We start from the raw sequence: 27,559 nt of genomic DNA, 5'->3' as shown, positions 1-27,559 counted from the left end.
TTTTCCTCCCCTTTGGTAGGAGTGAACTGGTCCTGCTTCCTGCAAGGAGGGGGAATAGCTGTTGAGCTACTGTTGAGAGGAGGCACACTGGAGAACTCCTGCACCTTGGATCGATATAAGATTCTCCAGAGAGACTAACTCCATTTTCAACCTCAATAAAACACTGGAAAGACAAGACAGCAGAGTGATCAGCAATATTCTGCATTACAGACAGTGCTGCAAGGTGAAAGACTATGGCTCAAACACCCGTCACCCAAAACTAGTACTAGGCCAGATAAAGTTCAAGTCTTAACCTGGCAGTCAACACTTTTTCCTACAAGTGCCCATTTTGCAATTATCCAACCTTCTTCCATACCTTCTGAACTAGTGCCAGAAACTGCACTATGTATTTGCTGCTGTTGGATGTACTACAAGTTATATTTTGCACTTACTAAAAAGAGACTGTTATATTACAGTACTACTGCCAACCACTGCAACGGCTCCTCGTGACCTTGCTGCATATACAACATATTTTGAGCTACAATTTAGAAAAAAAATGATGGGGAAGTGTTCGCTAGTGGTGGTGGATTTGAAGCTAGAGGCCCTACAGGTTATATTCTCACAGCAGCTACATCATCTGCTGCATCTAAAGATCCCCTTGATATCCGGAAAAATGTATATGACTGAATTTAGTTTCTGTAACTTACATAGCATAACTGACCACTAGTGTTGATCGAGCACCAAAAGTGCTTGTGTGCTCTGGTCGAACACATCGGTATGCTCGTGTGCTCTACTGAGCACAATGGAAGTCAAAAGGAGAACCCCGGGCACCCCCTGCTCGGAAGAGAAGAGGGTGTCTGGTTCACAAAAAAGGTTAGAAATTGATGGAAACCCCATCAAAATGGTTTTGAAACAGCATTAAGAGGATGGCTGGATGCGTCTTGGACTCCTATTGTCTATGACATAAATAGACAACCACACAAAGGCTATATGCCAAAAGCCAGGTACGTGCAAACCAACAATCTATCCATGAGACAGATAACAGGCTTAGTCAGTATACCTTACAATGGCAGCCTTGTGCACTATGAGACATTTCAAACCAGCTCTCATCTGACTGAAAGCCAGTAAGCCTCAAAGTAACTTCACATCTGTTGGATGGCTTGGGTGGACCTGCACACCTAGATCAATATCATTAGGGTGATTGTCCTAACATAATAATCAATAACCTTTCTATACAGTTTTGCCATGTAAAAACTAATTTGCATAAACATGGGCATATGGGAAAGATATGAAAATGAGCAGAATCTGCCTTGTTTTTAGATGAAAAACCATTTGCATGGAAAATTTGCGATCTAAACTACTCATGAACAGCGCTATCTATTGGTTTCATAGTCTTATGACAAGAGTAATAGTCTTGTCATAAGACTATGAAACCAATAAATGGCGCTGTTCATGAGTCATGAACAGTGCCATCCATTGGCTTCATAGTCTTATGACAAGACTATTAGTTACAAGAAGAAGGAGCGCCAGGCGGCCACAGCGCATGTAAGTATGCTGCAGAGTAACTGGCCATGGCAGACAGAACTTCAGTAGCGTCCTGGCTGCCATGGTAACCGATCGGAGCCCCAGCATTACACTGCTGGGACTCCGATCAGAACTGTCGCTGCCACCAATGATGGGGGGGTCCGCACTGCCCACCAATGATTTTAATACAGGGGAGGGAACACTGCCCACCAATGATTTTAATACCGAGGGGGGTAGGGTGCACTGCCCACCAATGATTTTAATACCGAGGGGGGGAGGGTGCAATGCCAACCAATGATTTTAATACCGAGGGGGGGTGCACTACCCACCAATGATTTTAATACTGGGGAGGGCGCACTGGGGGCTGATGGAGATGGTACTGGGGCTGGTGAGAGGCCATGGGGGCTGATGGAGAGGCACTGGGAGCTGATGGAGAGGCACTGGGGGCTGATGGAGAGGCACTGGGGGCTGATGGAGAGGCACTGGGGGCTGATGGAGAGGCTACTGGGGGCTGCTATGAGGCTTCTGGGGGCTGCTATGAGGCATGGGGCTCTTATCTGAGGTCTGATTGCGGGTCATTCATATTGGGGTCTGAGCTGAGGTGTGATCTGAGGTCTTATTGGGGTCTTATTAGCATTGGGGATCTTATTGGGGCTGTCAGCTGAGGTCTGATTAACATTGGGGGTCTGATTGGTGGTCTGACCTGAGGTGTAATGATTTTTTTTTTTTCAGAGCAGCTTGGAGAAAAAAGGCCTCACAGTCTCCCACACTCCTTCTGCCCGGCCAAGCCTGTCAGCACCCCTTAGGCCAAGCCTGTCAGCAACCCTTAGGCCAAGCCAGCCAGCACCCCTGAGGTCAAGCCTGTCAGCACCCCTGAGTCTTCAGAACTGTAAGAAAATTATATATAAGGGGAGCTTAGAATATAAAAGAGACAAATTATGTCAGAGCCGCTCTTCACCTACATGTGTATCAGCACTAGATATATACCCCTTACTCTCCCTAATACCCAAACTACACAAGATACATATCCCTACCTTCTGTCTAATACACATACACACCCCACGATATGTACTTTCACCTTCTTGTGTTACAGACCCCTTTACAATTTAATAATCTTCTTTAATACACAGACATTTAGATTCATACATTTCCTACACTGGCACAAATGCATTGCCAGTGACCAACTGTCTGTGTTCAGTCCTACGCGTAACCGTCACAAGGTATGTGGGGGAGGGAGATCCAGGGGGGGGGCCCATAATTTTTTTTTGCTATGTGGCCCAGTCATTTCTAGCTACGCCCATGTGTATAAGGAATCAGGGTGCTCGGTCAAAGGGTCGGATTCCCCAGTAAACAAAGAAAGTAAAGGACCGGCACTCCCAAGTTGCTGGTGGATTGAACTTTTTTGATCACTTTTAAAAAATTTGTCAGTGACGCATTTCGGCACCTATAGTACCTTTCTCAAACTGTGAACACGTGGCAATAACATACAAAGTAACAAACAAGTTTAAATAGCCCGCCCAATATCATGTGGTTCTGACTTCATGTTTGTCATGGCAACCGTGTATACACCAGAGAGCTCACGGGGCGGGTTATGCAAAGTGAAAATCAGCTGTTGCGGAAAAGTAAATATCTTGAAAATATTCACTGTACCTCAATTTCACTGTAAAGACATATTTAAAAACATGATGAGCATCTATATAAAAATTACAAAAAGCTATTGAGCGCATACTCTATATTAAGTCCCTTAGGTTCCAGGGTCTGGAGACGGTGAATCCAATATGCTTATCTTCTCTTCAACATTTCAATCCTGTTTCCTCCTTGGCAGAGCGATGGTATTTCCTCTATGATTTGAAACCGCAATTGTGCAATATTGTTTTTCTGTACATGAAAATGGTATGGAATAGGTAGAAGTGTATTACCCTTTGGTATGGTGGATTTGTGCTTGCTAAAGCGGTCTTTCATGCGCATAGATGTTTCTTAATTTTGTGCGCTTGCTGGTCCAATCAAAAATATGTTAAGAAAAAACTGGAAGGTCCTAAAAAATTATCCAATTATGGGGGCCGTAATTCCAGAAAACCTAATATTTTATATTGCAGGGTCCCTAATATACGTAATTCATTGGTGCATAGTTATATTCCCATTGAAAAGAATAAAAGAAACTAAAAACCAGTTCACATGGTGTGGTTTGTGCATTGCTTGCAGAAACCGTTCCAAAGAGGACAAGAAGTGTGGGAATATACAAAAGGTGACTACTGACAATGGTATAGAACATAATATCAAAGGAGAGATAAGCTGTGAACAAGAAGGGGTTATTTATTAATTAAAGTATTCCTGCAACTACTGTATTTGTATGTAGGGGGGACACTACGTAAATTGAAAACACGGCTTCAAGAACATATAAATAAAATCAAAAAAGGTCTGGAGAGTCATAGCATTTCGATGCATTTAAAAAAAATGTCAGAATAAGTATCCTAGAGGACTTTGGTTCGTGGGTTTGGAAAAGGTGGTTCAAAACTGGAGGGGTGGTGATCCGGTTAGCAACATTAACCGCAGAGAGGTTGAGTGGATCTACAGGTTAGATTCACTGCAACCCAGCGAATTGAATGTTGATTTTGACTTGAAACCATGTTTGATTTAATATTTTTTTTCGCTGACGCAGCGTGACTAGGGATATAAGTGCAGGGAAAGGAAGGAGGTATATGTGGTGTATGGGATCGAGATAGTGGTGAAAAAAGAAATGTGTGAAGTAACATCTGGTCGACCAAATAAGGAGGAATTCTTGGTTTATAATTTTATAAATGAAAAAAGATGTGTAATATTGTATGGAGAATTTTATGGAGAATGTTTTTTAAATTCGAATGAATTAACATAGGGAAGGAGGTGTGTTATATGGCTCCCTCTGTAGTATAAAGGAACATCCAAGGAAGGGTGGGACATTTGCCCCTGATGAAGCTATTCTGGAGAAACCTGGGTCGGGCGGTGCTACAGATTTTATTGTTCAAATGCCTGAATTTTAACGACTCTTGTGAGTATATTAAAAAGTATTTGGGAACTTCATTATGTGCGGCACAACTTTGTAATCCACAGGAGGATTACAAAGTTGTAATCCACAGGAGGACTACATTTTGGTGCCCCCCCCCCCCCCACAACTCGGTGGGGGTGATCTAAAAAGGAGGGCGTGATGTGACATGGAGGGGGTGAGAAATGTGACATGGAGGGGGGTGAGAAATGTGACATGGAGGGGGGTGAGAAATGTGACATGGAGGGGGATGAGAAATGTGACATGGAGGGGGATGAGAAATGTGACATGGAGGGGGATGAGAAATGTGACATGGAGGGGGATGAGAAATGTGACATGGAGGGGGATGAGAAATGTGACACGGAGGAGGATGAGAAATGTGACACGGAGGGGGATGAGAAATGTGACATGGAGGGGGATGAGAAATGTGACATGGAGGGGGATGAGAAATGTGACATAGGGGGGTGATGTGACATGAAGGGGGAGAAATGTGACATTTCTCCACCTCCATGTCATATCACCCCCTGCTTTTTACATCACCCCCTTTGTGTCACATTTCAACCCCCTCCATGTCACATTTCAACCCCCTCCATGTCACATTTCAACCCCCTCCATGTCACATTTATCCCCCCCCTCCATGGGCACATTTCCCCCCCTTTATTAATGTGTAAAAATAAACATTATGCTCCTCACCTGGGCCTGTTCCCGTCTGCAGCAGCTCCCCTTCTCCTCTGTGTGGTCCTATTATCTTCTCTCTGTGCTCCCAACAAGACTTTCAGGACCTTTCCCACTCAGCCAATCAGTGGCTGCAGCTGTGTCATGTGTCAGACCAGTGATTGGCTCAGCGGGAAATCACTGCCCTGACATGTGACACAGATGCGGCCACTGATTGGCAGAGTGGGAAAGGTCCTCAAACAACTTGTCAGTACTCGGGAGCCCAGAGAGAAGATATGAAGACCACCACACAGAGGAGAACAGCCGCAGGAGGCCGGCGGCATGCAAGTGATTAATGAAAAAAAAAAAGTTTCATTTTTCCGCCCCCATTATCAGCGCCCTAAGGCAGCCGCTTGGTCTGCCTTATTATAGCACCGGGCCTGATTGTGATACATTTAGGAGCTAACCAAGTTCTGAAATTTGTTCTGTGTATATAAAGGGAGAGGGCGATTCGCATTGCTTGCCATACTTTTCAAAAAAGGCCACAGGCGGGTTGGAAGCCAACATTACAAGAGGCAAAATCCGTACAACCCATAAAAAAACTAAAGTAGAAATAGCATGGGATAAAAAGTAAATGTTAATATACACACATCTCAAGTGCATGTCCACTTCAACAGTCTAGAAAGTCACACATTTATAGAAAAGGACACTTTATAAAAATGTGTCATCCATATTCTGGGCATAAACACGTTCTGGAGTTACAACCATCGTTACCCATGATTATGCAATTGGTGCAACAAAATGCCCTAACTGTGCATCCTCTGTAAAAACATGATAATCTGATGAATAGTCGACCGCCATCATATATTGCATACCAAACCCGGAAGAAAGGTCTGCAATATTCTCATATTGCCCAATGGTATACAGTACAGACCAAAAGTTTGGACACACCTTCTCATTCAAAGAGTTTTCTTTATTTTCATGACTATGAAAATTGTAGATTCACACTGAAGGCATCAAAACTATGAATTAACACATGTGGAATTATATACATAACAAACAAGTGTAAAACAACTGAAAATATGTCATATTCTAGGTTCTTCAAAGTAGCCACCTTTTGCTTTGATTACTGCTTTGCACACTCTTGGCATTCTCTTGATGAGCTTCAAGAGGTAGTCCCCTGTACAGTGTTCATTTTAGGACATGGTCAGATATCATAGTCAAGTATCAAAATAATGCCAATGTGACACCTGACCCTGACACCTGACCCTGACACTGACACCTGACTCTGACACCTGACTCTGACACCTGACTCTGACACCTGACTCTGACACCTGACCCTGACACCTGACACTGACACCTGACTCTGACACCTGACTCTGACACCTGACTCTGACAGCTGACCCTGATACCTGACCCTGATACCTGACCCTGATACCTGACCCTGACACCTGACCCTGATACCTGACACCTGACACCTGACTCTCACATCTGACTCTCATATCTGAGTTTGACTTATGCTCTTCATAGGTCAGGGTCAAAGTGAGAATGAGTTGAACAAAAATCCCAAGCTTATACAAGGAAAGCTGGTAGCTCAGTGGTAATGCTGTTGCCCCATGTCCAGGCTTTCTGAGTTCAAAACCCCTTTCAGCCTCAAAAAATGTTTACATTTTATTATGCCCTAGGTAAGAGGCAAATTTAAATGATGTGTGATGCTTATGTGTGATGCTGATATCTCACGTCCTTCACTAGTCAGTGTCACAAAACATTTTAGTTTTACTGTGGTTTTGTATGCTACATCACATTAGATGAACAAAAATCACAAACTCATCCAAGGCAAGCTGGTAGCTCAGTGGTAATGCTGTTGCCCCATGTCCAGGCTTTCTGAGTTCAAAACCCCTTTCAGCCTCAAAAAATGTTTACATTTTATTATGCCCTAGGTAAGAGGCAAATTTAAATGATGTGTGATGCTGATATCTCACGTCCTTCACTAGTCAGTGTCACAAAACATTTTAGGCCTTGTTCACATCAGCGTTCAGCCTTTCCGTTCTCCTGCTCCGTTATAGGAGCAGGAAAACGGAAAGGACGGATTCGGCTCATAAGTGAGCCGAACGGAGCCTACGGACCTCATAGACCCCCATAGACTATAATGGGGTCCGTTAGGTTTCCGCTCAGAAGATGATTTTGGAGCGGAGACAAAAGTCCTGCATGCATATCTCTGCAGCTATTTATCATACATAATCAGCATAATGAGCCCTACCAGGCAGTACGTATGGTCTAATAGGGTTGATTCTGGTGACAGAACCTCTTATGGACACCTGTGTATTTCCGATCACCGCTGTGCGGCGGGCAGTGTTAGGAATGGTGTGCCTGCTGAAATCATTCAGAAGGCATCCTGTGACAATGCCGAGGGGGGGTCCTGTGACCCCCCCCTTCCCCATACCGGCGATCGCTGCTAACCGCAGGTCAATTCAGACCTGCGGTTTGCAGCATTTCCAGGTTATTCAGGTCTCCGGTGACCCGGAATAGGAAGGTGATCAGTGGTGTAACATACACCACCAATCACCCTCCGCAGATCCTGTGAGGTGGCGGTGACGGAGGATGAGGGTGAGGATCGTCTGTGATTGGTTGGAGGGACTGACCTGGAGATAACGTCCTGGAGCTCCGCTCTCCCCGCCCACAGACTTCTGTGTGAGTAAGAAGAGAGGAGCCCTGTGTCGGTCCATCTGCATCCCACACGATCCGCCGCTATCTGTGGCCCCTGAGACCCCATAAAGTGATATCTGGCATATAAACATTTAGGGGGAGCTTTAGGTTAGGCAGGGGTAGTGAAAAAAAACAACGTTATTTTTTGTGTGCAGCACCCGGATCTGAGGGTGTCTAGGGTCCACAGCAACTTGTGCGACCCCTATCCCCCCAGGGGTGCTGCAGCTTGCCCCCCCCCCCATATTTTGGGGCGCAAGCGCATTTTTTTTCTTTTTGTAGGTGCGCTGACTGTGGCCGGCATTCTTAGCTATAAAAGAGCGCCTGGCCACTGTTAGCGCATCGCCCACCCCACCGTTGATCAGCTTGGTACCGCTGATCAGCGAGTTTTTGGGCTGTGAACAATTTTTCGGGGATTCTGTTAGGTTAAGGTGGGTTAGGGTAGGGTATACATAAAAACACACCGCTTCCCCACACACACACACTAAATAAAGTTTTAAACACACACGCACTCCCCTTTAGCGTTCTAAGATGGCCCGCCGGATGTTCTCGGCCGAGGAGGCATACAACCCAGTTCTCGGAGTCGGAGAGCCCCAGTGAGGACGAGGTTGACCCCACTTTCCTGTTGTCATCCTCGTTCTCCTCATCATCTAGTGATGATGATGAGCCCCAAGGCGGCGGAGACGCCGCCAGGCGGAGCCAGGAGCCCCCCATGCCAGGAACCCTGTGGCCCACACTAGTATGAGCAGCCCTGGGGCTCGTACTAGTTTTCCAGCTCACCATGCAAGTTCACCTGAGCCCTCTACCGGTGAACTTGGCTGGAGTACCCCAGAGGATTTTGAGCCCTTGATTCCTGACTTTGTTGGACAACCAGGAATCCAGATTCGCACAGTGGGCTTCACTGAATATGACTTTTTTAGTTTTTTTTCAGTGAACAATTTGTGAATCTGATGGTGGAGCAAACAAACTTATTCGCCCAACAGAGATTCATTTACATAATAAAACACGCCCACTTTCAGAAAACTGGCGAGCATAGTGCAGAGCAGAAAAAAGTCTGGGACTTTTTTTGGGACTTTTTCACTCCATAATTCTGACCTGAGCTAATGATAAATCTGGCCCTGTGTGTATAATACACATATATATATATATACAGTAGATATGTAAAATCCAGGATACAGCTCTGTATACAGGGCCCCCTTTACTATAGTGCTGCCCATGTACTCTTAATAAAATAAAAAAGGACTACTTACATCACACACCATTTGAATTTGTCTCTGATCTAGAGCTCAATAAAATATTAATTTTATTAAAAGCCTGGAAGGGGCTTTGAACCCATGAACACTACATGCCAAGCAAGTGTCTTACCACTGAGCTATAGCTTTAGACACCGAAGGTGGTGATTTTTTTTTTTTATCTATGAGATGTAGTATAGCAAAAAACACAGTAAACCTAAGATCCCTTGTGACACTGACTAGTGAAGGACGTGAGATATCAGCGTCACACATCATTTAAATTTGCCTGTTATCTAGGGCATAATAAAATACAAACATTTTTTAGAGGCTGAAAGGGGTTTTGAACTCATAAAGCCTGGACAAGAGGCAACAGCATTATCACTGAGCTATCAGCTTGCCTTGGATGAGCTTGTGATTTTTGTTCATCTATGTGATGTAGCATACAAAACCACAGTAAAACTAAAATATTTTGTGACACTGACTAGTGAAGGACGTGAGATATCAGCATCACACATAAGCATCACACATCATTTAAATTTGCCTCTTACCTAGGGCATAATAAAATGTAAACATTTTTTGAGGCTGAAAGGGGTTTTGAACTCAGAAAGCCTGGACATGGGGCAGCAGCATTACCACTGAGCTACCAGCTTTCCTTGTATAAGCTTGGGATTTTTGTTCAACTCATTCTCACTTTGACCCTGACCTATGAAGAGCATAAGTCAAACTCAGATATGAGAGTCAGATGTGAGAGTCAGGTGTCAGGGTCAGGTGTCAGAGTCAGGTGTCAAGGTCAGGTATCAGGGTCAGCTGTCAGAGACAGGTATCAGGGTCAACTGTCAGGGTCAGGTGTCAGGGTCAGGTGTCACATTGGCATTATTTTGATACTTGACTATGATATCTGACCATGTCCTAAAATGAACACTGTACCCCTGAAATGGTTTTCACTTTACAGGTGTGCCCTGTCAGGGGATTTCTTGCCTTATAAATGGGGTTGGGACCATCAGTTGCGTTGAGGAGAAGTCAGGTGGATACACAGCTGATAGTCCTACTGAATAGACTGTTAGAATTTGTATTATGGCAAGAAAAAAGCAGCTAAGTAAAGAAAAATGAGTGGCCATCATTACTTTAAGAAATGAAGGTCAGTCAGTCAGCCGAAAAATTGGGAAAACTTTGCAAGTAAGGGCTATTTGACCATGAAGGAGAGTGATGGGGTGCTGTGCCATATGACCTGGCCTCCACAGTCACCGGACCTGAACCCAATCGAGATGGTTTGGGGTGAGCTGGACCGCAGAGTGAAGGCAAAAGGGCCAACAAGTGCTAAGCATCACTGGGAACTCCTTCAAGACTGTTGGAAGACCATTTCAGGGGACTACCTCTTGAAGCTCATCAAGAGAATGCCAAGAATGTGCAAAGCAGTAATCAAAGCAAAAGGTGGCTACTTTGAAGAACCTAGAATATGACAAATTTTCACTTGTTTCACACTTGTTTGTTATGTATATAATTCCACATGTGTTAATTCATAGTTTTGATGCCTTCATGGTCATGAAAATAAAGAAAACTCTTTGAATGAGAAGGTGTGTCCAAACTTTTGGTCTGTACTGCATATATACAGTTCCTAACATGATTTATTTTCATATAAGAACTTATGGCCTCAAATCCATTACTGGCCTAAGAAAACGCAACTGCTGCGTGTACATGTATGGCCGTTTGCGGGGGGCGCCATCACCACTTCGACCCATCTCCTTGAGTTCTCAACGGAACTGGTCCCTACAACTGTTCCATCTTGTCTTTGTCTTCTTGACTGTGAAAACATAAAACATTGCAAAATACATATAATTTCTATCCCCAAAAAATACAACTTAAAACAAGTAACATCAAAAGATCCCAATAACCACATAGCTTTCAAAGCATGCTAAAAGGGGAGAATGCAAAGCACATGGTACAGTAGGGAATCACTCAATAACAGGCCACAGTCTACAGGTCACACGGGTCGATGGCCTGGCCACAATAAATAAACGGAAGAGGCATGGCCCAGTGTGAGTTAGCTCTGTATGTACAGCTAATGCGTTTTTTAACATTGTCTAGCAGGGATTACTCTGCTCGTCGTTTATACACTTTGAACTCATCAGCCCAAACTCTACACCAGCAAAACAATGTCCTGTGCAACCTGGCGAGGCAGGTGTGGGTATGAGCAGCGTTTTAAAATGGACATGATCAGCAAAAAGATTTGGGGTACCCCTTTTAGCAATAATATTTTATGGGAGGGGGACAGATGTCGCCAGATCTATTAGAACAGGGCCACATGAGTCCCAAACTGTAAAGGTCGCAGGATGTGTAGACATTACTACTGTGTGCTGGAGCAAAGGTTGTGACATGCATTAAAACATGGTGGTGAATAGGAAATTTGAGCACAAAATCTATGACAACACATGCACAGGCCACACCAGATTTAAAATAGATAAATGAATAGGACTGGCACTCTGTATGTGTGGCAATATGGAATGAATACAATACGTAATATGATAAAAGTGATCACAATTTAATCAAAACAAAATACAATAAAATACACAATAAAATAGAAGCATATATAAACACTTAAAATTGACAGCACTGGCATATAATAAGTTCTTTGTGAATTTAAGATGTACAGTTCATGTGCACGACCAAACTCATGGGTAAAGTAGTTATCTTATTGATCACAAAGTTATACAAAGTGCAAAAAGGGGGGAAAGTCTGATGATTATGCAGCCTGTGAAAAAATTGTGCCAAAATCTGCACAAAAGTATTGTCTCCTGAATAGCGATGGGTTGCAATCACTATAATGAAGTACTCCAAAGTAAGAAGGTAGCAGATCTTACTTTAAGCTAGCTGGAGTAAAAGGACAAAGTCACTCACATGTATAGTGCGAAAGGTCCCCGCACTTGGAGGTAGACGCCGGAGCAATGCGGTCTGTAGCGTGCTGCTGGTTTGGCCGTCTGTGTCGCGGAGTGCGCTGCGTCTCACGTGATCCGTGACGTACCTCCGATCTGGAGCTCCGGCAAGGTATCGCGAGACCTAGTATGCGGCAGTCAGATGACAAGAGCTGTGCTCGGCAGGTCCTAAGGGAGTTTTTTCACTGGAGCGCTCCAGTTATTGCAGCAAATTATTCACAGATTATTTTCTCATCTGTGCATATGGAGAAGGCCTTGGTTATAATGGGAGAATATCAGCTGGTTGCGCCAGACGCGTTTCGGGGACCTCTTCCCCTTCCTCAGTGGCAGCTGATCTCCCAAAGTTTGGATTGGCTTTATATAGGCCACATAGAGAAACCCAAAAAGTGGTTCGGATTCCCAGTTCCAGTTTTTTGTTCATTGTTACATTTCTCATAAGTGCTGCGGTTTCAATGCAATATATTTTGCAACATTATATAATGGAGACTTAGTTGAATATTTGTTTATGAGACACAATATATAAATATAATAATAAATAAATGGATGCTGCAATGATTATTTTAGATAAATAACAACCCTAAAATATATGCATAGAAAAAAATTAATCAACAATTAATCATTTCATCAGACAACATATATACAACTAGATAAAATCAATAAATATATAAATATATATAGATAATTAAAATATATATGTATAAAAAGAATAAAAACATATAATAATGATACATATTGTTTGGTGTCTTAATTAATTCCAACGATCCACTACTTTGAAGAATTTCGATATTCAGATGTTTTTGAAAAGAGTTGAAAAGTGATTTGAGATGACAAGGGGATGTGTGTCCGGCTCGGAGGGAGAGGCTCAGTGCTGCTAAACAGCCTGACATGAGGCTCACCGTCAGAAAACGGACACACAACCCATATCTATAGAAAGCCGAAAATTTCTAGGTCGGCATTCAAACCCATTGGGATAAGGCTCCCAAAATCAAATATCAATCGTGATTCAGCCCTAGACATCCTCTCTACATGCTTGCCTCCCCGCCAGTGTGTGTCAATCTTTTGTAGTGCCATAAAAAACATGCCTGTTGGGTCTTTATTATGGACCTCTTTAAAATGTTTGGATAGTGAATGTTTTATGTATCCATTTCTGATATTACGCAGATGTTCACTTATCCTTGTTTTTAGGCAACGCTTTGTCCTACCAATGTATTGTTTTCTACACGGACATTGGATAAGATAGACTACACTGGAGGAATTGCAAGTGAGAAAGCTTTTTACCGTCAAAGAGAAGGTATTTTGTGATGAGTTTATGTCAGTGGTTTTTCTTGCAAATTTCGTTATTTTGCATCCTTGACATTTCCCGCATCTGTAGAATCCTTTGAGACTCATCCAATTCCCAGTTAAAGCAGTTTTTTTCGGATTGTATTTAATTGAGGGTGCAATTTTTAAACTTAAATTTTGTGCTCGTGTATATGTGATTTTGGGTTTTAATGGTAAAAGTGAACCAATTATTTTGTCCTGTGTTAATAAATGCCAGTATTTATTAATAATACGGTCAATTTTTTTATATTGAGTGGAAAATGGTAATACAATCCTAAAGTCCGTTTCGTTGTCCGTAATTTTGTTCATTCTACAGTTGTCTGGGTTTTTGGGGTCTTTTCTAAAAAAGGTTTCTCTCGGTATTTTGTTTGCCTTCTGTAATGCTGTTTCTAGGATATGTGTAGGGTATCTCTTATCTATGAATTTATCCTTCAACAATTCAGCTTCTTTTTGATATTGAGAGTCTTCTGTACAGTTTATTTTCAAGCGCCGAAACTGTCCAAAAGGTACATTCATCAACCAATGAGGCAAATGGCAGCTCGAATATAATATATACCCATTCTTGGCTGTTTTTTTCTGGAAAGTACGACATATATATCTATCTTCATTTCTCGTTATATTTAGATCAAGGAATTCCGTTTCTAGCTGGTTCATGTTTGCTGTAAAAGTTAGATTATAGTCATTTTTATTTATCTCAGAGATGAAGGAACATAAACTAGTCTCATTACCTCTCCAGATCAGGATGACGTCATCAATATATCTGCGCCAGAGCACCAGGTTGCCCCCTATGTTGGGATCGATGAATGTTTCTTCCCAATGGGCCAAAAACAAATTAGCATAACTGGGGGCAAACCTGGTGCCCATGGCGGTCCCCGTGATCTGGAGGTAATAATTGTCCTTAAAAAAGAAAAAATTGTGTTCCAATATATGTTTAACACCTTCTGCGATAAATTCTGACTGTTCCGGTTTTAAATTTTCTTTCCCTAATTGAACTTTAAGAGCATGGAGCCCTTGGTTGTGATTGATCACTGTATATAGTGATTTAATATCTAGAGTTGCTAGGATCCAATTATCTTCTACTTTTAATTTTTCTAGAACTTCAATAATCTCTGTAGTATCCTTGAGATACGATTTTGTTTTTTTGACTATTGGTTGTAACCACGAATCTATGTATTTAGATAGATTCGCGGTTAAAGATCCTATGCCAGATATTATGGGACGGCCTGGTGGGCAGGCTGCATCTTTATGTACCTTAGGTAGGCAATATAACACTGGTAATCTACCAGGTGTTCCCATAATAAAATTAAATTCTGTTTTACTGAGGATTTCTAGATCTAATCCTTTGGTACTGTATTTAAGTAATTTTTCTTTAAAAGGGACAGTTGGATCCCCTTTTAATATCTTATAGGTTTCTACATCGGATAAGTGTCTTAGACACTCTTTGTTATAATCTTGAGTGTTTAAAATTACTATCGCGCCCCCCTTATCGGCGTGGCGTATTGTAATTTCTTCACTATCCTGTAGTTCTCTTATTGCTAATGTTTCTTTTTTTGATAAATTACTATAATGTGTTTGTTTTTCTTTCAATTTTCTCAAATCCATTTCAACACATTTTTGGAAACCTGCCATCTCTGGGCCTATCTCATTTCTGGGAAATTTTTTAGATTTATTTCTAAGTGAAGTATGTTGGAATTTTTCAATTGTACATGTTTGTGGGACCAATGGGTTTTTTAAAAAATATTTTTTTAGGCACATATTTTTAATAAATTTTTGTATACCAATATATGTGTCAAATTTGTTCAAATTCGCGGATGGGGCGAATTTGAGTCCTTTGTTTAGGAGTGATATTTGTGCTTGAGTTAAAACTACATCACTTAGATTGATAATATTATCTTTTTCTAATAATCTTTTCTGTAGTTTTTGTGTCTTTTTTCGTCCTCTACGTGTTTTCTTTGATCTCTTTGGTTGGAATAATGCTGCTGATGTGTCGGTGTTGTGAACTGTTGTTCTCTGTATCTCGGTGCTCGTGGGTGTCCTTGTTGGTGATTCTCTATATGTGAATTGTGATATCTCAGATTGTAAGGGTGTTTTGGGGGGGGAGTTTGTTTGTGAATTGGGGATAGTGGGGATAGTGATCTCCTGTGTTTCGGTCGTGTAGAGTGATGGGGTGGCGTCCGATCTAAAAAAACTTGCTCTGTAAAATTTTCAAATCTGTTTCTCACTGGTATATTGTACCTTTGTTTTTCATTGGGGATTATTTCTACAGTGTTTTGAATGTCTAATACTGTTTCATTTGGTTTTGATTTGCTTTCTTGTATATCAAACTTTCTTAATTTTTTACTTTTTTTGAAAATAATATCTTGTTCAGTTTTATCTAAACTTCTGCAGATTCTTTCTTGCCAATTGTTATATGTTTCATCTTTCACTAGAAGTTCCATATCCGCTTTAATTTGAATAATTTTTTCACCTATTGTGGCTAAGATTTGAGTCCTGCGTTTTATTATTAATTCAATTAACCCCCGTGATTGAGTATCTAAAAATTTGTCCCACTCTTGATTAAATTCCTCGCTCCATAAATCTTGGGCTGGTATTTTAAATAATTGTAGACCTTTTGGTATTGTATTTTGATTTAAATATTGTTTCAAAGATTTAATTTCCCAGTATTGTCTTAATTGTTTTAATAATAGGGTCTCTAATTCTCTAAATACCTCAGCTGTGGATTTTGCTCTATTTGTTGATGGGTCAGTTCCTTCAGGGGCATCAAACATAAATGTATCAACTTTCTTAATTTTATGTTCCATATGATTCCACACATCCATATTTGCAACCGGAGGAGCTAAATTCCAAATAGGGTGAGGAAAAGTAAACTTGAAAAAGTATGGAAGGAATAGCTCACTCTTGTGCGAATAAGGACCAGGTACTCTAGACCAGAAAAACTGTATCACCCATACAGACAAGTATAGAAAATAGATAAATGAATAGGACTGGCACTCTGTATGTGTGGCAATATGGAATGAATACAATACGTAATATGATAAAAGTGATCACAATTTAATCAAAACAAAATACAATAAAAGTCCTTTTACTCCAGCTAGCTTAAAGTAAGATCTGCTACCTTCTTACTTTGGAGTACTTCATTATAGTGATTGCAACCCATCGCTATTCAGGAGACAATACTTTTGTGCAGATTTTGGCACAATTTTTTCACAGGCTGCATAATCATCAGACTTTCCCCCTTTTTGCACTTTGTATAACTTTGTGATCAATAAGATAACTACTTTACCCATGAGTTTGGTCGTGCACATGAACTGTACATCTTAAATTCACAAAGAAATTATTATATGCCAGTGCTGTCAATTTTAAGTGTTTATATATGCTTCTATTTTATTGTGTATTTTATTGTATTTTGTTTTGATTAAATTGTGATCACTTTTATCATATTACGTATTGTATTCATTCCATATTGCCACACATACAGAGTGCCAGTCCTATTCATTTATCTATTTTCTATACTTGTCTGTATGGGTGATACAGTTTTTCTGGTCTAGAGCACCTGGTCCTTATTCGCACAAGAGTGAGCTATTCCTTCCATACTTTTTCAAGTTTACTTTTCCACACCAGATTTAAGGCTGTCCACAAAAGGGTCATGAATATGACCTCATGGAACTAGTAGAACAATCATTAAGGACAACACAGGGCCAGTACACAAAACAACATTGCTTGCACTAACTTAAATCAGCACGACCTCTGCTGTTGGCTCGGTCACACTCTGAACGCCTCAAGGGTCTTGCCACTTCTTCCCAGGAGGCATTTTTTTTTATCCGGTCGTGGTACAGACTGCTCCTCGTGTCCCACAGCCCTGGTCATTCCTGGACGAGGCTTATAAGTTTATCCAAATCCCAGAGGGGCATTATTTTGTAAGTGGTTCCAATATCTCCTCTCAAATCCAAACTCTTGGCTAACTGCCTTTGAACTTCCTGTACAATTATTTATTTATTTTTGTTCAAAGCTTGAAGGACCTTTGACACAGGTTGACAGACAACGGATCCGCAAAAAATGCAAATGCGGATGACATACGGATGGCTTCCATTGTGCATCCGCATTTTATGACTTCAATGGGTCCGCAAACCATATTTTGCGGACAAGAATAGGACATGTTATATATTTTTTGCGGCCAACGGAACGGAGCAACGGATGCGGAGAGCACACGGAGTGCTGTCCGCATCTTTTGCAGCTTCATTGAAGTGAAAGGGTCCGCATCCAAGCCCAAAAACTGTGGCTCGAATGCGGACCAAAACAACGGCCGTGTGCATGAGGCCTAAGGTTGTGTTTCCATCACTGGCATTAATAGCACTGAACCATTTGATATTAGCAAGGTATTTCTTCTAAATAAGAAAGCAGGTTAAATAATGGGAGCATCCTAAAAGTTCTGGTCAACCATAACTAATGCCTCGCTACCAGTGTCACTCCATTACCATGGCAACCAACTCAGCTGACAGTGGGACTCATTGACCTTTCAGGGAGCATGGACGCTGGGCTAATCGGTCTCGATGCCTGCTTCATGTTTTTCCTGTCGTGGGATATTTAAGCATGAAACCGCTGACCACAGTTGCCTGTGATTGGTCTGATTGTCTCACATTCTTACAGTAGTTTTTGTTGCATGTGGATTCCTGGATTTCTGGCCTTCTATCTTTTAGTGACTTCACCTCTAACTGATGATTTTGGATTTGACATTTCCTCCTGGTTTTGAGCCTAATTGGTGTATTTATCTGAGTTTGTTCCTTCTGTGGTTTTGGCTCAGTATGTCTGATTTCCCCTTTTTTAAACCCTAAGTAGGTCCTGTGCACTTAGGTAAAGGACCATCGCCCAGTAAGGGGCCGTCGCTTAGGGCGGATTGACCAAACATGTAGGGACAGTTTTGTAGGTGGTGGTCAGGTCTGCACCGTTCCCCACCTAACGTGACAGTATTGTTTTACAACTGAAGATGTTATATACATTATACACTCACCTAAAGAATTATTAGGAAAACCATACTAATACGGTGTTGGACCCACTTTTGCCTTCAGAACTGCCTTAATTCTATGTGGCATTGATTCAACAAGGTGCTGATAGCATTCTTTAGAAATGTTGGCCCATATTGATAGGATAGCATCTGGCAGTTGATGGAGATTTGAGGGATGCACATCCAGGGCACGAAGCTCCCGTTCCATCACATCCCAAAGATGCTCTATTGGGTTGAGATCTGGTGACTGTGGGGGCCATTTTAGTACAGTGAACTCATTGTCATGTTCAAGAAACCAATTTGAAATGATTCAAGCTTTGTGACATGGTGCATTATCCTGCTGGAAGTAGCCATCAGAGGATGGATACATGTTCTCATTCTGTTTACGCCAAATTCGGACTCTACCATTTGAATGTCTCAACAGAAATTGAGACTCATCAAACCAGGCAACATTTTTCCAGTCTTCAACAGTCCAATTTTGGTGAGCTCGTGCAAATTGTAGCCTCTTTTTCCTATTTGTATTGGAGATGAGTGGTACCCGGTGGGGTCCTCTGCTGTTGTAGCCCATCCGCCTCAAGGTTGTGCGTGTTGTGGCTTCACAAATGCTTTGCTGCATACCTTGGTTGTAACGAGTGGTTATTTCAGTCAACGTTGCTCTTCTATCAGCTTGAATCAGTCGGCCGATTCTCCTCTGACCTCTAGCATCCACAAGGCATTTTTGCCCACAGGACTGCCGCATACTGGATGTTTTTCCCTTTTCACACCATTCTTTGTAAACCCTAGAAATGGTTGTGCGTGAAAATCCCAGTAACTGAGCAGATTGTGAAATACTCATACCGGCCCGTCTGGCACCAACAACCATGCCACGCTCAAAATTGCTTAAATCACCTTTCTTTCCCATTCTGACATTCAGTTTGGAGTTCAGGAGATTGTCTTGACCAGGACCACACCCCTAAATGTATTGAAGAAACTGCCATGTGATTGGTTGACTAGATAATTGCATTAATGAGAAATAGAACAGGTGTTCCTAATAATTCTTTAGGTGAGTGTATAAGTTGTTCTAATATGTTTACTTAAATTATTTACAATATTGATTTGAACTTGATGTGATTGGACTCGATTAACCACAAATTTTCACTTGGCTGAAATATTTGATATCTGATTGATATTATCATTTTTATTAAATAGGTTTTAATTACCATTTACCATTCTTTCAATGTACCTGGTATTTGCCTTTCATTTCCCATGCTATCACTATTGTTTCCCAAGGTAATATAGGTTAACATTTTATTATCTAAGGCAGGGAATGGGGAAAAGGTAGACAGCATAGATAATATTGATGTAAAGATTATGATGAATGCCCATTATGACAAGTAATGCACAGTGGAGTTGTTTAATCCATCATTATCCAGTAAATGACTGCAATATTTCAAGAAAGCATTTGAAATTGCATTACAAATCTATAAAGCAAGAGACTCACAGTTTGTAATTATTGACTGATTTTGTAGTAAGTCTTTCATGCACAGCCCACTTTTAAAATGTGTAGTACATTAGGATTTCAGTTGTCAGATTGGTATGTTAATAATGCTACTAAATACTGTGTATCCAGCTTTATTACTGCTACACCTATTATCACAATAAAAAGGATTCATAACAGGTCCTCTTTAAGAAGGAAATTTGCAATATATGTATTGCGCAAAGATGCTTGATTGGCAATTTGAGAACTCAGTCACATGACACTACTCTTCTGAAAACCCTGCTTCCTCCTACTGTACGTCACCACTAGAGATGAGCAAATTTAAAAAAAATTCGATTCGCTGGATCGCCAAATTTTTCTGGAAAAATTTGGTTCAATCCGATGGAATTTGCGTCGAATTTCGTTAAAAACTGCTATTTCCAGGCTGCTGAGAGCCTTTATAGTGGTGTAGAACATTGTGCCTTGTAGTAACATGCATAGGGAGTCTGCTTTGGTAGTGAAATAATACTGTGAGTCCGTATGACATGCAGATGACAGGTGTCTCTCTTAGAATAACTGCACACTTCACTTATTAGGGCAGTCACGGGGCCAAAACTGACCAAACAACTCAAGTATGAACTTAGCCTTACAGGTCGATGTTAGCGCCAAGAAGAAGCGCACTTCTTTTTACACCCTCGTCAGCTGATTCCACATAGATGTCTACAGAACCTGTTCTATTAAACGCTTATGCAAGTAGAGCCCCCCGGACAGAGTGGAGAGGGTGTCAGCAGTAAGTTTGTGTTGATGTCACTGATTAATTTGCACTGTCTCTGATCCGTCAGAACAATAACCCACAAAAAACAGATCCTGTCTGTGGAGCATACACCTTTACTCGGTCAGCATTTGCTCAATAGTCCATCAGTATTGCTAATGCCCAAAAAAAAACAGGAGTGGATCTAAAACAGAGATGACACGTGAATGGAATATTTGCATGTCTTCTGTGTTTTGTATGCATGCCTGCTTTTGGCTACCAAATCATAAGCCAAATATGATGGGACCATACAGGCATTACAGCTACTATACAGACAGGATCAGTTGTGCATCTCAATTTTCCTTCCTTCTGACAAATCAGAAGAAAGGTCAAATAAATCATGTCAGCCAGGCCGAAAGGCAAAATAGTGGCCCAGTTATGAAGTGGGGAGGGTGGAAACAGCATGAGAAGTCCACAGAGTGGACCTATGACATAGTGGTGAGGTGGAAGCAGCATGAGGAGACCATAGAGTGGCCCAATGAAAGAGTCTGGAGGTGGCAGCAGCATCAGGAGGCCACAGAGTGGCACAATGATGAAAGATTGTGGAGGTGGAAGCAGCATCAGGAAGCAACAGAGCGGCACAATGACCTAGTCTGGAGTTGGCAGCAGTATGAGGAGGTCACCGAGTGGTACAATGAACAAGTCTGGAGTTGGCAGCAGTATAAGGAGGTTACCGAGTGGCACAATGACAGAATCTGGAGTTGGCAGCAGCATGAGGAGACCACAGAGTGGCCCAATGACAGAGTGTGGAAGTGGCGGCAGCAGCAGCATCAGGAGGAGGCCACCGAGTGGCACAATGACACAGTCTGGAGTTGGCGGCAGCATAAGGAGAACACAGAGTGGCTCAGTGACAGAACGTAGAGGTGGCAGCAGCAGCATCAGGAGAAGGTCCACCGAGTGGCACAATAACACAGTCTGGAGTTGGCGGCAGCATGAGGAGACTTCAGAGTGGCCCAATGACAGAATGTGGAGGTCGTGGCAGCAGCAGCATCAGGAGGAGACCACAGAGTGGCATAATGACCAAGTCTGGAGGTGGCGACAGCAGGAGCATCAGGAAGATACTACAGAGTGGAAAGTTGACATATTGTGGAGATGGCAGTAGCAGCAGCAGGAGGAGGATACCACAGAGTGGCAAGATGACATAGTGTGGAGATGGCAGTAGCAGCATCAGGATACCACAGAGTGGCAAGGTGACAATATTGTGGAGGTGGCAGTAGCAGCAGCAGCAGCATCAGGAGGATACCACAGAGTGGCAAGTTGACATATTGTGGAGATGGCAGTAGCAGCAGCAGCATCAGGAGCAGACCATAGAGTGGCAATGTGACATAGTGTGGAGATGGCAGTAGCAGCAGCAGCATCAGTATACTACATATGGTCACACTGCATATGTTGACACAGGGCTGTGGTGCCAACATTGGCACCCTGGCCACTCTTCACCTTCTGCCCACATATTCTACATATGGCCATGTTAACCTCCTCCGGCGACTTAACAAAAAACTGACACACCGCTGCGTAGGTGATTTTTCCCACCAACAGTCCGCACTGACTAACTGCTACTGCCGCTGCTTCCGTTAACCCCTGCACCACTATTTCCTAGGCAGGTAGGCTGCTTCGAAGCAGGTGGTCTACCCCGGACACATTTGGCTCCCAACCTCCCACTGCTGCCACCCTGCTGACTCCCAGCCATGCTTTCAACACATAAAACCGCCGACGTGAACTAATAATATATTTTTATTTTTGTACTAAAATAGTCTACTAAATGCTTTCAACTCATATAACCGCCGACGTGAACTGAGAATATATTATTATTTTTGTACTGAAATAGGCCACTAAATGCTTTTAACACATATAACCTCCGACGTGAACTGTGAACTGAGAATGTATTTTTCTTTTTGTACTGAAGTAGGCCAATAAACGCTTTTGCTATTGTTCTGTCCCAGCATTGGGAGATTCATTTCGGTATCATTACAGATCACATCTGCTGTATTCTGTAGCTATTAGTTAGGTAAAAGCACCATCTAGCAGTGGTAAAAATGTATTGCACCATATTTTCTTGTTAATAAGGATTTTGCTTTGTGGGAGGTGCTAGGCATTGTGGGTAGTGCAAGGCATTCTGGGAAACAGAATCCCAGTCTTCATTTTACAGGACATCAGCAGAGCTGTTCCTTGCAGCTCTCCTTTTTGAACTCCACAATCTTTGTGCAACTATATCTGTTTTACCAATCAATTGATCACACATCAATAATCCTGTTTTGCCAATTAACAAGTTAGACTACATAAAACAGTCCTCTTATTTGGAAGACGGGAATGGTTTCTGCTGAATGTCAGACTGCACGCTGTGTGAATGTGTATGTGTAATGACCGGCGTCACGCAAAGGGAGGAAAATGGGAAGGCCCTGTCCAAGGGAGAGGGAAAGGTGGTGACCCCTGACTCACCTTGCGGCTGGCACCTGACTGCCCTGACGTCCCTAGACGGGTTCCTCACCCGTACGCCGATCACGTGCCTAAACCCTGGCTTTCCCTAAGATGAGCCCTGTGTAGTGAATGGGGCGGTGGGATCACTAGTCCGCACCACTGACACTAAGAGGAAAACACCAAGGAGAGGACAGACAATACAGACAAACATATAATCCCAGGTGGGCGACAACAGCAGACCACCAAGGCCCAACAGGGATCCGGAGGGTAACACTCTGGAACAACAACCAGGGATCACAGCTACACAGCTCCAGTGGGTCAGTATAGAAGTCCAGTCAGGAAGCTCTATATCTGGCAACCAGAGAAGTGGGAGATGGGAATATAAGGAGGTTGGAATTGCTGGACAAGAAACAGCTGAGGAGGAGAAGCTACGGATCCCTGAGTGAGCCAAAAAGGATTGCAAGGCAAACCCAGAAAGCTACCATTACGAAACAGCACTATCTTTAGACATAGAGCACGCAGCCACCCGCTGCGACTTCCTGACCCCGGGTATAACGGAGTCAGACGTGGCTCCTGACACCCTCGTGACAATATGAAGACAGAACAGCCATAAATAAGTGCACCAGTGAAGTGCGTATATTTTTTTCTTTCTGTACTGAAATAGGCCACTAAACGCTTTTGCCACAAATAATTGCACCAGTGAAGTACGTATATATTTTTCTTTCGGTACTGAAATAGGCCAATAAACTCTTTCAACACATATAACTGCAGAACTGAACAGAGGATACCGTATATTTTTCTTTTTGTACTTAAATAGTACACTGAACACTTTCACCACATATAACTTCAGAAGTGAAATGCATATATATTTTTCCTTTTTGTACTGAAATAGGCCACTAAACTCTTACACCACAAGTAAATGCAACAGTGAAGTGCGTATATTTTTTTCTTTTTTGTACTGAAATAGGACACTGAACGCTTTCACCACAGATAACTGCAGAAGGAAAATGTGTATATTTTTTTCCTCTTTGTACTAAAATAGGACACTGAACGTTTTCACCACATATAACTGCAGAAGTGAAATGCCTATATATTTTTCGATTTGTACTGAAATAGGCCACTAAACTCTTTCAAAACAAATAACTGCAGAAGTGAAATGCGTATATATTCTTTTTCCCCAGATATAAGGTACTAAAGGCTTTTCAACATAGCACTTGCACCCCAATAACAAGAACAAATTGCTTGAATACCAGAGCTGCATAATGGCTATTTGGATCCCCAAATATTGTTTCCCTGGACTTGTACAATCGCTTTTTTTTCACAAGGTTTTTCTAGCACTGTCCCTAGCGACTTCAGATGTCTCTCCCTGCACTAAGATGCTGTAAAATGATTCCTCCCTATGCTTTCCTTGCACTTGTAAATCGCTTTTCTGGCACTGTCTCTAGTGCCTTCGGACGTCTCTCCCTGCACTAAGATGCTATAAAATGATTCTTCCCTATCCTTTCCCAGCATGTATAAATTGCTTTTTCATTTTTTTTCACAATGAGGATTTTACTATTGCTGTCCCTAAAGCCTTCTCACATCTGTCCCTGCACTCAGAACGCTGTAAAATGTCTAACTCTAAGATGGCCACCGTATTTATAGGGCTGTGACATCACAGGGCTGGCTGGCTGCTAATTTGCTGCATGCATGGCATTATGGGTCAGCCTGCCTTACCAGAGTCCCTTGCCCCATGTCCTCACACATGTAGCCGCCATTTTAAGAAAAATTGTGATTCATTAGTACGAAGAGGGCAGAAATTTGCATTTGTTGCAAATCTAATTTTTCCTGAAATTCGGATCGAATTCCACTTCGTCTGATTCGATTCACTCATCTCTAGTCTTGACCTTTACCTGTTTTCTGGTCTGGGCTATGGACAGCACATCACTTCCAATGGGTACAGGGCCAGAGCAATCCTTGTCGCTGGTGCATCTGTGAAAGCTTCAGGGAGAGGACTAGTTTTGGCCCTGTCGACAGTGGAAATTATGGGGCACATTTTGGAAACCAGTCTTAATAAATCCCTAAGATGGCGGTGGTTCCGCCGAAGTTATGATGATCTGCCGGCCTCTCCATAACTTCTGCGCATCCAGCACCAGTTTTAAATGTAAGACTTCCGAGCTCTCTCACATTTAGACCATTTTCTACACCTAAAAAAAACAGACGCCACTGGCCCATCCCTTTCTCTACCCACACCATGCACACAATTTTCTACCTGGCGTGTGTGGGGAGAAGTCGCAGATAGCAGCACAACTGACCATTGCTCCACCATCTATGCCTGAAATATGCCTAATTTAGATGTAATTCAGCTTAGTAAATGACCCCCAATGTCTTGTCTATAGCCAAGGCCAGAAACCTGGTAAAGGTTGCAGCATTAGAGAAAGCATGACTTTCAGAAGTGTAGTGTTAAATGCTGAAAGACTCCCTTCAATATCTGAGCAGCCCTTCATTTTATAAAAGTGGACACCTTGAAAATATTTACAAGCCTGATCATTATATATGTGGAGAAGCACTTCCAAACTCATCAAATTTGTTATGACTTACCCAAAAAATAAGAATACTACTGAATCTGAAACTATTGGGAAACACTTAGAATGGCACCACCAAAAGTCATTAGTGTTGAGCATGAATATTCGAATAGCAAATTTTTATAGCGAATATCGCCACTTCGAGAATTCGCGAATATTTAGCATTTAGTGCTATATATTCGTTATATCGAATATTCAGCATTTTTTTTTCCATCTGAACACATAATTCCTCTCTGCTTCTTGCTTGTGGGTCAATGAGAAGGAAGCAATGTCTAGTTCACAACATCACAGTGCTGGGGCTTTATGTTTGTTAACACGCCATCCCTCAGACTAGAGGTGCACGGCTTAGGCAGGCTTCTGGTGCCAAGTGTACTGTAGCTCCTAAGGAAGTGCACAGTAATTGTGCACAGAAACGTGTCGAGCCGCATTACTGTTAGCCTCCGCCGGTGGAGCTGATGGTTGGCTGCATATGAGCCACATCAGACGGTCTTCCCACTGGACGGAGTACTGCACCACTGTTAGGGTCTGCGGTGGATGGCAATGTGCACAGCCGTCCCTTGTTAGACTACTTGATATCCAGCTCAACTGGTCTGGGCTGATTACAGCCCATGCTGGATACTCTGCTTGAGCCTAGAGGGTTCACCCCAGTTGCAGCCTTGCGTGTTCTTTGGCATTGCATCCATAGCACTTCCACTTTTCACCTAGATGCTCCATATACTACTGGGGTATTCACCTCTAAGTCATTAGTCCAACCACCCATTATAGCCCCTAGTGGGGTCTGTTGGTCATACTGGTGTCACGGATGGTGTACAGGAAACAAGACAATAATATAAACAATGACTCACTGGATCCACAACTAAGGAACAAAAGGGGAGACCCCTGCAAGAGACCTGCCGCTCTCCCTTATTGCTCAGCCTATGCGACCACCCCAAAGGTGGATGGGCGCATATCCACGTACCTCGACTATCTTACACCTGAAGACCCTACAATAGTGAGGGGACACGACCACCGGCTCCCTACACAGACACGGAGGGAGTCAGGGTCACCTGGATCCAGAAAACAGAAAATCATAAATACATAAACAGAACTTATCTTGCAGATGACTGGGGAATGTGGACTGGGAACAAGGAACAGCATGCATGCACACACACTCCAGGAAGTTGTATAAGCCGCACACTACTGCATTCTGGGGAGGAACTTAAAGGGCAGCAATCAGTCCAACAGCATGACAGCTGAGATAGACTAACGAGATGAGAAACTAAACCAAAACAAAGAAATTCAAGGAGGAGGATCTGAAAGGCTCCTGTCAGAGCTTTTCAACTGTCTGGCTGTGACAGTACCCCTCCCTCTACGAGTGGACTCCGGACACTCAGAGCCCACCATCTCAGGATGGGACCTATGGAAAGCCCTGATGAGACGAGAGGCCTTAATGTCCGTCACTGGGACCCACATCCTCTCCTCAGGACCATAACCCTCCCAATGAACGAGGTACTGGAGGGAACCTCGGACAAGATGAGAATCCACAATCCTAGAGACCTGAAATTCAAGATTTCCATCAACCACAATCGGAGGAGGAGGCAAAGGCGAGGGCACAATAGGTTGAACATAAGGTTTCAATAAGGACTTATGAAAAACATTATGGATCTTCCAAGTCTGAGGAAGATCAAGACGGTAGGCAACAGGATTGATGACAGACAGGATCTTGTAAGGCCCAATAAACCTAGGACCCAACTTCCAGGAGGGAACCTTCAATCTGATATTCTTGGTAGACAACCACACCAGATCACCAACATTCAGGTCCGGACCAGGCACACGTCTCTTATCTGCCACACGCTTATATCTCTCACTCATGCTCTTTAGATTATCCTGAATCTTTTGCCAAATAGATGACAAAGACGAGGAGAATCTGTCCTCATCAGGTAAACCAGAAGACCCCTCTCCCGAGAAAGT

Source organism: Bufo bufo, chromosome 3 (genome assembly GCF_905171765.1).
Source record: "Bufo bufo chromosome 3, aBufBuf1.1, whole genome shotgun sequence".
Taxonomy (NCBI): Eukaryota; Metazoa; Chordata; class Amphibia; order Anura; family Bufonidae; genus Bufo; species Bufo bufo.
The sequence above is the reverse complement of the archived record's forward strand: the minus strand, read 5'-3'. Positions refer to the sequence as shown.